The sequence below is a fragment of the Sphaerodactylus townsendi genome, linkage group LG02, assembly GCF_021028975.2.
Source record: "Sphaerodactylus townsendi isolate TG3544 linkage group LG02, MPM_Stown_v2.3, whole genome shotgun sequence".
NCBI lineage: Eukaryota > Metazoa > Chordata > Lepidosauria > Squamata > Sphaerodactylidae > Sphaerodactylus > Sphaerodactylus townsendi.
Window position 1 is genome coordinate 69,460,775 of NC_059426.1, and position 12,969 is coordinate 69,473,743.

General features: G+C 44.3%; 1 long non-coding RNA gene across 1 annotated transcript in view; it reads left to right on the forward strand.

Annotated features, from left to right (window-relative positions):
- Positions 1-11,647, forward strand: part of LOC125425982 — a 67,020-nt gene extending 55,373 nt beyond the window's left edge. The window contains exon 4 of the long non-coding RNA XR_007243482.1: positions 11,540-11,647. This is a non-coding gene — a long non-coding RNA (uncharacterized LOC125425982). The remainder of the gene's footprint in view (positions 1-11,539) is intronic.
- The last annotated feature ends 1,322 nt before the right edge of the window (positions 11,648-12,969 follow it).

Consider the following 12,969-nt stretch of genomic DNA (forward strand, 5'->3'; position numbering starts at 1 on the left):
TTGCGGTTGAACATGACTGAAGCTCCACATGGAGCTGGGAGTGGCAGCTGGCCCCATCCCCAAGCTCCACATAGAGGTGGGAGTGGCAGCAGCTGGGTTTACCCCGCTCTCACACACCATGTGGAGCTTGAGAATGGGGAGGGCCCTCGATGCTGATTTCAGGTGGCCCAGGTCCAGCTTTAAACTGCAGGTTTCAAGCCTGCAGTTAAAAGCTCAACCCTCGCCTCCCTGAGGCCAGAATCAAACTGAGCCTCTGAGCTCTCCAGCTCCTGCTTCATACTGTTGTCTAGGACCCCAAGCTCTTCCTGACCAGGTAGAATAATATGCTGTCTGGCTATATTCACACTACACTGCTGTTTACAGTGTGCTGGCACCTATAGTTAGGTAAATTGTTTTCTTTCTAAAATAATTTTCACAGTTCTCCCTCCCCCACCCAGAGGAATCACCAAACTATCTTCAAAAAGGCAAGAGAAATAAATAACAATACTTTGGAAGAGAATGAAGTAAGAAACAGAGAAATCAAGAAGCAAAAGGGGAAGCAGGGTACTTTACCAAAAATGGAAATAAAATCTCAGAAATCACAAGAGGAAAGTTTGGCTTCTGTATTTTTCTTTGGTCTTTTTCATTTATCAGATGTGCCCTTTCCATTCTTAGTAGAAGTGACAATATTCTCTGTTTATGTAATTATTAACACTTATTAATTTTTATGGGTCAGCATGACCAGTGTTTTCTAAGAAACTGCCACCTTGATATCAGAAGAACTGTCCTAATTGTCCATTTTGATTCTCTCATTATCAGCCCCTGGTGCATGCAGTGCTAATTGGTTTATTATAAAACTACCTTTGAGCTTTTTCACTGCTCTTCTACTTTATTATACAATCAATTGAAAAGTAAAAAATTTGCTGCCTTTGTCTTCTCATCAGCCAAACTAGTGCATTATAGCAATCCACCATGATATTGTATCTCTAAATAACTGAGATCACATGATCAGGCTGCATCCACTTAAACAATACACTGGTCCATTATAGGTTAACCTTAACAGACCAAATTCAGGGTTCTTCAAAATAACCCAGCTAGACTCGTGTGAGGTATGGGTACCTGTTGGGATTTCTGAACAATATATTCAGAGAGATACTTAAGCAGCTGAACTGCGCAGTGGCAAAATAAAGAAATGCAGAGATGCTGAATAAAGAATGTTTACTAGCTTAAAAAGGGAAAACGTTCCATGGATATAAAACAAGAAATGCTATACTAGCAAGTACACAGTTTAGACTACATCTTGCTTTCTATCTAGCCTTGTAGCTAGTGTGGTCTTTCACTCACGTGGGTGAGATATACATTCTCTTACTAGTAGTAGTAGTCAAACAAAAAAAGTCAGGTAACTTTATAACTTCTGATCCGTGACAGACACTTGCAAATGCCAACAGGACCTAATTAACAATGAAAACCATTAAAACTCAAGAAGAAAACTGATGGAAACTATGCAACCTATGGCTACCAATCTGGACCCTCCTTGATCTGTGATTGCAAATGCCTTAGCAGACCAGGTGCTTGGGAACAGCAGCAGCAGAAGGCCATTGCGTTCACATCCTGTATGTGAGCTCCCAAAGGCATCTGGTGGGCCACTGCGAGTAGAAGAGCTGGATTAGATGGAATCTGGTCTGATCCAGCAGGCTCTTTCTTATGTTCTTATGTTCTTAACCATTCTGGGTGTCTGTAAGCATATATGAAGTAGAGCTGGTAAGTAGGCAGCCACCAAACAAGTGATAGGCCAGGGTCACATGTCAGGAGTTTTAACATGGAATATGAAGTAGGAATCACAAGCTTATCTGTATAACCAGTAGGGGTCCACTTAATTTGTAGTGAAGCCACAAAAGAGAACGGAAATGCTAGAGACTATGTTTACAGACTGGTTTGCCATTTCTTTCCACATCTACATTTACCCCCCAAGAAGCTGGGTATTCATTTTACTGACTTTGGAAGGATGGCTGGCCGAGGCAACCTTGAGCCAACTTCCTGAAATGGACTTCCACTGGCATCAAACTCAGGTGGTGAGCAGAGCTTGGACTGCAGTACTGCAGCTCACCACTTTGTGCCAAGAGGCAACAATGAATCATTGAGTACATATAAGGATGGGAGCTACCCATTAAAGGGAACTTGCAAAAACCTTCAGCAACAAAGAAGCAGCCTATTTTCAGTTTAGCACAGCAATCCTAAACAGGGTTCCACCCTCTTCAGCTCTTTGAAGCCAATGGGATTAGAAAAATGTGATTTAGTCTGGGATTGCATTGTAAGAACTCACCTCCCGTTAGTTTCACAGCAGAGTCAACACACACTAGATTTTAAAAAATAATGTTTATTGATTTTATAACAGCTACAATAAAATGAATAAGAACAATTACACAATAGTGATTCAGTCACTCTTTACTACAAAGGGAACTTAGGTGAAAAATTACAGGTCACTATTTGGACTTTCCCGCCCATCACCCATTGTTGAAGTCATCCATAATATCCTTAATATCAAAACCAGAAAGATCTTTGAGATCTTAGTAAGTACTTTAAACAATATTCAGTTTCTAGAAAATAGCAAACTAAATGCAGATATAACTATATTATAACCTTATCTCCCTTAGTTCCAAAATTGAAGACTTATATATGAAAATCCTCTGTTCCTCCTTTAACATCTCTCCCACAAATATAATTAAAACTGATATTCAATATTTCTCTATTAACGTTCGTATCTAACATTTTAATCTATTTTATCAGCTTTCATTAAACATTTCAATAATTCAACAGCTGGATATTTTAAAGTAAAATTCTTAATGTTCTTCTTGAAAATGTCTTTAGTACTTGTTGCAGAGGTGATTCTCTGTTGCTGTCCTTTGTATGTAAAAAGAAGGCTCTCCCATTTAACCCAAGTAAATTTTATCTGTTTCTTCCTTACAGTATCAGCTAGAAAAGCATAATCTTTTCTCTTTTTCAAGACAAAGGTATTTCTTTCATCACAATCTTTCTCCTCCATCTTGAGTGGTGATTTCCAATGAGTCACATAGGCCGTTTCCGCACGGGCAAAATATGACGTCGTCGCAACGGAAAAAGAAGCGTCAGAGCGAGAGCGTTCGCACGCGCAGCGGCGGAGGTGCGCAGTCGCGCCGTCGCGAAAACGCTAAACCGAGCTGTCAAGACGGTGTATGCAGGAAAAGCGGCTTTTAAAACCACTCTTTTTTCCCTCATGGATTTGTGGAATAAGCGACGCTGCACTCGTCGCGTAACAGGCTTATGCCACGGAGCTGTCGGTCACAAATGGCGTCGGGCCTGCACGTGGCCATGCAAGTGCGCAGGCGCAACGTCGCGCGAGACAGCTTCGCCTTTCCGCAGCGGCTTCGTCGCGAATCCGTCACATTTCTCGCGGAGATATGGACGCCCAAGCAGCTCCGCTTCGTTCACTGTGTGAACGCTTTTTTTTGGGATGCGTCGCAATTTGCGACGTCATCGCGTCGCTGCTTTTGGCCGTGCGGAAACGGCCTAAGATTTGATCAGCAGTTTCTTTTGCAAGGAAAATGACAAAATCCCCATGATTTTAAATTTTTTCTCTACAAAATCCCTGTGATTTTTGGATTTTTTGAATTAACTCTGTGAACTTTTTCAATCTTTGCAGCAATCTCTTCTTCTTTCATCTTCAAAAAATTGGACAGTGCTGAGGCAATTTTCTTTTTATTGTTTTCTTTTGAAGAATTTTGTTCTGGTATTTGTCTCAGCCTTAAGGTCTTCTCTCTGGTCTGACATTGGAGACAAAGTATGATCTGATCATGATCTTTAAGTTCCATTTGTACAGAGTTAGTACCGAGTTTGACCTCTTTTGTTGTTTTTAACTTTTTTTCTTCCAGCTGTACAGTTTTTTTTAAACTTTATTTCTTTAAACTCCAAAAAATTCAGTCATTGTTGCTGGTATATTTCCCAATTCTTTGCTTGGAATATTTCCAATACTGTGTCATGAGCCAATCCTTGGGTACTTACCAGGACACAGAGGACTCTGAGGCTGAACCTGAGGACACAGTGCAGCCAGAGTTGGCTGCTCCTGGGGAAGACCAAGCAGCAGAGCCAATGTCCAGTCCTTCCCTGCCTGAAGACATTCAGGTGGAGGAGCCTGCAGATCCTCCTAGGGACCCCAGTGACGAGCCAGCTGTGCATAGGAGGCAGAAGCAGAGGCTGCTGCTGCAGAAGCACAAAAGGAGTGCTTTTGGCAGCAAGGTATGGGAGATTAGAAGTGTCTGCATCAGATGAGGACTAACTCCTCACAGAACCCCAGCCCCCTAAATAAGGCATTCTATATAAGCCTAGCTGTGAGATTGCTTCTACCTGGGTGCAACAAGTGTGTTACCTGTCACAGCTATGTGCCTGGTTCTGCATTGATTCCTAGCCTGCTCCTCGATTCTCCTTGACCTACTGGACTGTGACCTGACTATGCCTTGCCTGCCGCCTGCCTTGACCTATTGGACTGTAACCTGACTACACCTTGCCTACCATCTGCCTTGACCCACTGGACTGTGACCTGACCACACTTGTGCTTGCCACCTGCTTTGCCCTGCAGGGTCAGACCCGGCCATGCCCCTGCCTCCTAGCAGCACATACTGCTTTTTAGAGAGTTTGTTTCAGACTGCAGAATCTGTATATTAGCAGCCATAGCTTTCATGTTTCCAGATAGCTCCATTATCTCCAATAAATCCAAGCCTTTTCTGGTTGAGGACATTATATCTCTAATGACTCTAGTGGCCACTAGGTGGCACTATGCAACAGTCACCCACAATCAGCAGTAAACTAACTCTGGAACTACTCTTGCCTTCCTCTCTTATGGAATGATGCTTTCAAATTAGCATTTCTTTTCCGGTCTTACTCTGTCAAACGACCAGCTCGAGAAATCGTCAGATCAGTTTTATTATGCAGTCACAGAGTAGCACTCATTCTCCAATGTCTTCAATTCAAAGAATCCCCATTAGCTCAGTCTGTTTTACATTTTTTAAAGACTTTCGAGTTTTTCCCATCTTCCATACCTTTTACGGAGTTCTTCTGATACTTTCTGAGATTATCCGCAACAGATTTCTCTTTTAATTATCTTTTTTCTTCTTCATTCCATCAACGAGAGACATGTACTACAGAAGAAGGAGGGCTTGCAGCTCCAGCTGGGAACGGTGACGATCCCGTGAGCTCTGACTTCTCCACCCTTGTTGGTTTCTGTGGTTTGAATTTCTGCTTGTTCTCAACCAGGAGAGATTGTCTCAGGAGCTTGTATAACTTTCTAATGCTCCCTCCTTGCTCTGGAGGGGCATGTGGCTCTCTTTAGAACCGCAAGCTGGAACTTCAGATCTCAGAGTGAGTCTGAGATCAACCATCCCATGCCATTGTTCAAACTGAAAGTCACACAAATTAGATTCAAGTGAAGTTGGACAATTAAAAAACAGACTTTGTTCCTTTTATGTCTGATCACGCACCTGTCTTTCTTGACAATCTCCCCAGGTGTAAGCACAAGTTGTCAATAAGGCATCCAGGTAGTGAGGATACTTGTTTGTATCATAAACACCGTTTAAAATTTGTAATTCCATGCACTAATTGCTATAGCAGGGATCTGAAGACATGGAAGTCAGCGCTGATAGAGGAAATGACCATAATGATATTTGCAGAATATTTGTTTTAAGTATAAATCATCAGCGTAATATTAAAATCAAAAAGCGCTGTCACTTTGTCCTTTTTCTTTCCTTCTTTTTTGGCCATCAAGTCGCAATGAATTTATGATGACCTCATGGAGTTTCCAAGGCAAGAAGCATCCAGAGGTGGTTTGCCATTGCCTGCTTCTGTGTCATGACTCTGCCATTCCTTAGTTTTTGAGATCTGATGAGGCTGGGCTATCCTGGGCATTCCAAATCAAGACAACAAAAGCTACATGGAGTGTTCTTACCATAAGGAAGTGCCATCAGTCTATTTTGCTACAGTCTGGAGCTAGTAAGGTGAATACTGTGCAGCCCTACCTCCAACTAGCTTATCAACACTCTAATGCACAAACAAGCTCCTGTTCTGAGATAGTTTCTCCCATCTGAGCAGCACTCAGCTTTTCATACATTGCAAGCAAGTGTTTGAAAAGATTATCTTTTCAAATGGCAATCTAACCTAATACCAGTTGACATGTATGTGACCCCTGTAAGGCCTCGTGGGAGTTTGCAACAGACTGAAAGAGTGGCTGAGTCACTGGGGGTTTAGCCCATTCTAAGTCTCTTTGAACCCTACAGCTCAGAATAACTGGCTAGTTCAGATTATATAATCACATGTTCCCTGGGCACTAAATATTTAGTTAGCACAACCAGGGCATATCAAGAGGAACTCATGGACAGCTAATGCACCCCACAGGTTCATTGCAAATCTGCATGATGGAGGCTTGGAAGAAATAGCACTCCAACCTGTGGTATTTTCAAACTGTGTTCTGACAAAGTTTTGAGTGCCAAACTTCTTACCCAAGGGAAACTTTCTCATTCCAGTCTGCATGCCAAGAAACCCTGTGTGGCTGCCATGAAAGATCAGCATCAGCAGGCAGGTTTTTATGAAAGACAGACTGTCTACAGTTACTGGTCTTCTATTATAATAAGTAGGCATAGCAGGCAGACTGGGGTGCGTTTTACAACAACCTATTCTTTCATGTATAATGATTTGCACCAAACAGCTGACTACCATCCTTCACAAATGAAAAATGTACCATAAAAGTTCACATCCATAATCCTTACAAAATGCAGTGATTTCATGGCAGTCATGCAGGATTCTCGGTATATAAATGAGTATACAAAAGGTTCTCTCAGGTAAGATATTTGAAAGCGCTCATTCCTCATAAACAATATCAGGATTTGGCTCTCCTAACATGAAGTGTGAGCAGTGGAACTGTAATTACATTATTTATTTATTTTGCATCACTGCTTCATGGCATTGCTGCTGAGAAGACAAAGTGCAGATGGCCCTCAGAAAGGCAAGTGCTACAAGCCAAAAGCAAATAGGTTGCCCAACTCCATTAAACTTGTTTTGTTTCTTTTTACACAGCACAGAGACACCTTGTGGGTGTTTCTTGTATTGCAATATAAATAATATGGATTCAGACCTTTGATTGTGAGCCAGAGTAGTGTAGTCAATAGGAACAGCAGACTCTAATCTGGAGAATTGGGTCTGAGTCACCACTCCTCCAAATGAAGTTTGATAGGAGTCCTTCGTACAGGCTCCATTTCCATGTAAGTACACTGGTCTGGACCTCCAAACATGAACATTCACCCAAACACAGCACCCTTTCCCCCTGAATATTTAATCCTGACAGACAGGCCTCAAATGACACCCCTCATATATTACATACACATTTTTCTAAATGCATACGTATATAATCAACATATATTATAAACAACTCTTTTAAATGTTAGGATCAATTATGTAGACCTCCATGAAATGTTAAAGAATAATTATGCTTTTACATTATCTATAATGTTTGAATATTCCCTCAATTCTTCTGCAAACATTAAAACCCAACCCAAGGAGAAAGTTTTTCAGCCTGGCCCTTTCCCAGACAATTTTTAAAAAGCGGCACACATAATTTTGACTTGGGAAACACCTAATACATTTTCCTTCATGGCCTGATAAAGTACAGCCCAGTAAAATATGTGGTAATTATGCTGTTAGAAGCTAAAATGACTAAACTGAAGCTATTGTACTTTACTCACTGGAAAGGACAATAACGCTAGGAAACATTGAAGATGTTAGGAAAAGAGGAATACTCTACATTAGATGGATTGTCCCAGTAAAGGAAACCACAGCCCTTAGTTTGTATGACTTGAGGCTGTTAAAGGGAGGAGGTTTTGGAGGTCGAGTTTATGGCACATAATGTACATAAACAGGCCCTCCATTTGTGTTCTCTTACCCTTGTAAAATTCGGCTTGTTCTCTTCCCCTGTGTAAAATCAAGCTTGTTGGGGAAGGCCAAGGCTATCAGTTGAGGAAGTGGGGTCCCCCCAACATAACCAAATGGCGCATGCCCCAGCCACACGCCACCAAGCCACGCACCCCGGGCTTCGTGCAGGCCAGCTTTTGAAAGCACGGAGGCGGGGGGCAGGGCTCGGGAGCATGACCCAGCCCCAAGCCTGTCCCCAGCCTGCATGGAGGCTAGGGGCGGGTTCTGGGCAGGGCCCCGCCCCCAAGCCCTGCTCCTCGGCCTACATGCTTTCAAAAACTCCAGCTTTCAAAAGCTAGCCTGCACAAAGGCTTGTTGGGACCCCCACCCAACAAGCCCACCCCCTGGCTTACATGGAGGTTGGATGGTGGCCCCACCCATGAGCCTCATTCCCCACCTCCCTGCTTTCAAAAACGTTGGCTTCCAAAAGCTGACTGGCATGGAGGGTGGGGAGTGGGGGCTCAGATCAGGGCCACACCCAAGTCTTGCCCCCAAGCACAGGGGGGGCACCTGGAGAAGGAGTTGTCTCCAAGTGCCATTTCCCCCCAATATGCCTCTGCCCAGTGTGGATGTTAAGAATGTGCCCTGATCCCAGAAGCCTCATGTGCCTGAAGCCTACCATGACCACTGCCAATATTTGGTCTTTTAAGGGCGGGGGGGGGGGGGCACGGGGCAGGTAGACTAGGAATTGGAAGAAGAGCAGAGGCTGCCTTGGCTGGGGAAAGGAAGGAGATTAGTGAGCCAAGGAAGATTACCTGGGCTGGGCATCTATGTCTCCCACTACATAGAACTGACATCCTTGAACATCTCCTCAGGAACCTGTAGCTCCCCCTCCTCTTTGCTCACCATAGTCTAACTCAACAGATGCATCTTTTGCCTTACCAAGGGTTGCAACTCCCCACCCCCCCCGGAGAGGCCTCCCTCTCCCTTCCCCCTAACTAACTCCTAGGAGCAGTCTAAACAGGGTTGGGATGGGTTCAGTGACAGAGCATCGCTTCACATGGAGAAGGTCCCAGATTCAGTCTGTAGCATGTCCAGTTCAAAAAGGCTCAGGACGCAGGAGAACTGTTTCAATACCCAACGACCGTAGCCAGAGCAGTACTTGCAACAAAATGGAAGGTAAAAGAATGCCTTGTCAAGGAAACTGGGGAAGCAAATTAGTGGAATATGTAGCAGTGGCAAAATTAACAAACTTTGTGAATAAGAGATCCATCAAAGAATTCAATACAAGTGGATTATACATATTGTTCTCAAGAAAGAATGGTGAAATGTGAAAAATACTGATGAAATGATGGGTATAAATTATTAACAATTTTTATGATATATAGAAAGGAGATTGTTGGGGGAAAACAAATGACTAATCACATTATGAAAAATAATGTATCAACGTCATTCTTATTTTATGTGGAAAAATAGAAAGTAATAGCAGCAATAATTTACCAATGGTTTTTCAGTTATTTTGGATTATTATCAGAATTTGCATCAAGACTTTTAAAAAATTTCGTATAACGTTATATGGATAATTTTGTTTTTTCTCTTGGTCTTGAGAATTAAATGTAATTTTGATCTGACTTTTCTGTTTTGGACACACACACACACACACACAAATAAAAGGCTCTGGAAGTAAAGGAGTGAAAGATCTTTACCTGAAACCATGGAGATCTACGGCCATTCAGAATAGATGAAGGAGGGGTTGTGGCTCTGTGGTAAAGCATCGACTTTCATACAGGACCCAAGTTTAATCTCCAGCACTGCTAGTTAGAAGGAACAGGTAGCAGGAGATCCTAGACAGCCACTGCCAGTCACAGTAATCAGGACTGACCTTGACAGATCACCTGAAGGGCAGTGAGGACACCATCCTATAGATCACTGCACTCCCCTGCACCCGAGTCTCAGGAAGTATAGGGGATCAGTTGTAGAGTAGTCAGGGCCACCTCAACCTTGCAGCTCATAACCCTTGCTCTTGCATCTGCCTCTCAGGCAGCACAGGATCAGCAGAAACTCCATGGAGGCAGGGGCTTTGGGGCAGGGGCTCAGGCAACTGGCAGACAGGGTGGGGCTCCCTGTGCAGGGGTTCCCTGATTGGGGCAGCTGCCCTGGATGCCCAGTGCTTGCCCCTGTCCTCAATGCAACAAATGCAATAGCACCTAATATTCTCTGTGTAGGAAAACTTGTACACTCCCAGACACACTTGAGTGACCTGAAAACATGACTTGAACATGTGGAAACCTTGATAAAAGATGTGAGGGTGATGTGCACCAAATGAAAAACAAATGCACATTTGGTGTGCAATAAACTGATAGCGTGTAAAGCCTCAGCTTATGTAACAGTTCTTCCCCAAACTGACAGTGTGAGTTTCCTTACAGCTTTGAAGGCTCTTCTCCAAGTTGAGACAGCAGGCTGTAAACCACTCTTTCTCTTCCCCTTGTTGTGGTACATCTCGCCCCTTCTTTCTGTATGCGCGAAAATATAGTCCACTGTGCAAGCACCAGGCCTTTCCGGCCCCTGGGGTGACATCACATTACTAGGCAGACTATATTTACAGGGTGGTTTGCCATTGCCTTCCCCAGACATGTACACTTTACCTCCAGCAATCTGATTATTCATTTTACTAACATTAGAAGGATGGAAGGCAGAGTCATCCTTAAACTGGCTACCTGAAACCAATTTCTGTCATGACTGCAGCACTGCATCTTGCCATTCTGAACCACAAGGCTTTTTTCCCTGTATGTGTAGTAAAGAAATAATTTCCAGTTTGGTTTCATCACTTGCTCATGAGTTTTTATTATGTTGTGTGGTTGATTGTCTGGGCTTACTGGAAGTCACGTTGGGTCCCACTGTAAGGCAGAAAGGCAGGAGAGGTTCATTTTAAAAAAGATAATTATTTCAGTGACAGAGATGGTAGTATTTTGTGACTTTTGCAACGTCTACTTTTAATCAGTGCAGCTGCACTGACAAGGGATAATCTTATGCTGAGCTGGAAAGTGTCAACAATAACATGATAAGAAAGAGGGACCAGATGGACAGTCTTATCCTTGAATTAAGTTCCATCAGAAACCGCAGAAGAGGACTGGATTTTGTTGGTTAGAGGTAGAAGCCCTGCTGGGGGAGGGAGAGGCAGAAATACGGCTGAAGAAGAAATAACAGAGTCTTATGGCATCTTATCTGCCAGGTATTATCTTGAGGTCTCCACTAGGCACCAAATTCCGGGGGGGGGTTTATTCCTGCATCGCCCCACAACTGTGCTGTGATTGGGAACTCCCCCTTTGGGATTGCAGTTGAAGGTCACGAACAGGGCCAGCCAGCTCACCCCACTTCCATTTCCACTTGGAGGTTGGATGTGCCATACCCGATCTCCACATGGAGATGGGAGCAGCATGGCCTCAGCCAAGCTCAGACTGAAAGAGACTTCTCTTTATCCCTCTAGCCTTATACTGTTAGCTCCACCTGACCAGAGGCTCCAGAGCAAGCAGCTTCAGTCTTTTTCAAGCTCGATTGCACTGCTAGAAAACTACCATCACTTGACTCCATAAAGGCAGTGACTCTTTTTCGCATTCTTTTTAACACAAAGGGCCCCGAACTCCTGAGTTTTCTGCAGTCCCTGTTGAGGTTTCCTGGAGAGCAGAGTCAACGTTTGAAGAAGATTGTTGAGTGCCTCAGGAGTGCCTGTGACTGAATCTATGGAAGCAAGAGCTTAAATCTGTTCCTAATCTCTTTGGGTACATAAAAAAAGCTGAATATAATATGAAAGTTAGTCAATGCAGTTACAAAGAAAAAGCAAATGTACTTGTGTAAGTGGATTGTAAGTGCATTCACTGCAGTGGCGTAGCTGCCACAGGGATATCCAGGGACAAATGCCCCAGGCACTCCTGTGGGTGTCATGTGGGGGCAGAAAAATTACCCCCAACACTTTGGGGAAGGAGGAGGGGTGTAGTTGGACCTTGGCCTGCCCGGGCAGCATGCGAATGTCACACCGAGGCCCAGTTACGCTCCTCCTCCTTCTCAGAAGTGGCTGGACCTCTCACAAGGTCTCCTGGGAAGTGTAGTTCCCACCAGGCTACTTTTTCAGCAGGCTGCTTTTTGCAGCCACCTGAACCCAGGTAAGTGGGGGGGCACTGTGCGGGGGGGGGCAGGCCCAGGCACCATTTTGCCCCAGGGACCATCCCCCCCCCCCCCGCCACCGATTTGCTGTAACTTGTGAACAAGACTTCTGATCACCATCAATTTGGGAAGGGAGGTGGAGCTGAAGTCCACCTCAGCTCCAGCTAACCCCCCCCCCCCGGAAGCTTTTTTCTTGTTTAGAATTGAACTGTAGCTCTTGTTTGGCTGTGAAGAAAGGGGCTTTGCCAGGCCACAAGGGAGCCAGGCGTGAGTGCCAGTGTTTGTGTGCTAATGTGTTGGAGGAGTCGGATGCAGGAAGAGCAAAGACCAGCATGGGGACAGGGTCTGCAGACACCACCATCCCCACCCCACTCTCTGTTGCTCAGAGGGTACTGTTTCATATCTCCATATGGAAACAGCCAGAGTGCTCTGCTGGGTGTGGTTCTTATTCCATGCTGGAACAGTTTAGCTCCAGTCATGTGACTGTTGTTCAAACATAAATCAGAGTTGCATGGGACTGGACCACACCTGTGATTCACCCTGCAGAAGTTCATTTCAGCTTGCCCTACCCTAGCCCTACCCTAGCCCTACCCTAGCCCAAAGCATCCAGACTTCATGGTAATGTGCAGGCATCCAAAGCCTGTTATCCCCTAACCCCCTGTATTTGCTTCATAGACAGGGGGACTTGTAGACAGTTGCCCCTGTGTTTTAGAATCTGTGGACTGGGGTGAATGCATGTTGAGCATTGTTTTAATAAAAGGGCTGCTTCCAGCATTTGATCACCCTCACTTTCACTCAGCTGTCTGGCAACAGGGTCAGTCTGACTGAATTTGGAACCTCCTGAAAGACTGGTATGTATCTTTTTGCTAGCTATTTTTTTCTAGTAATGACACCCTTTGC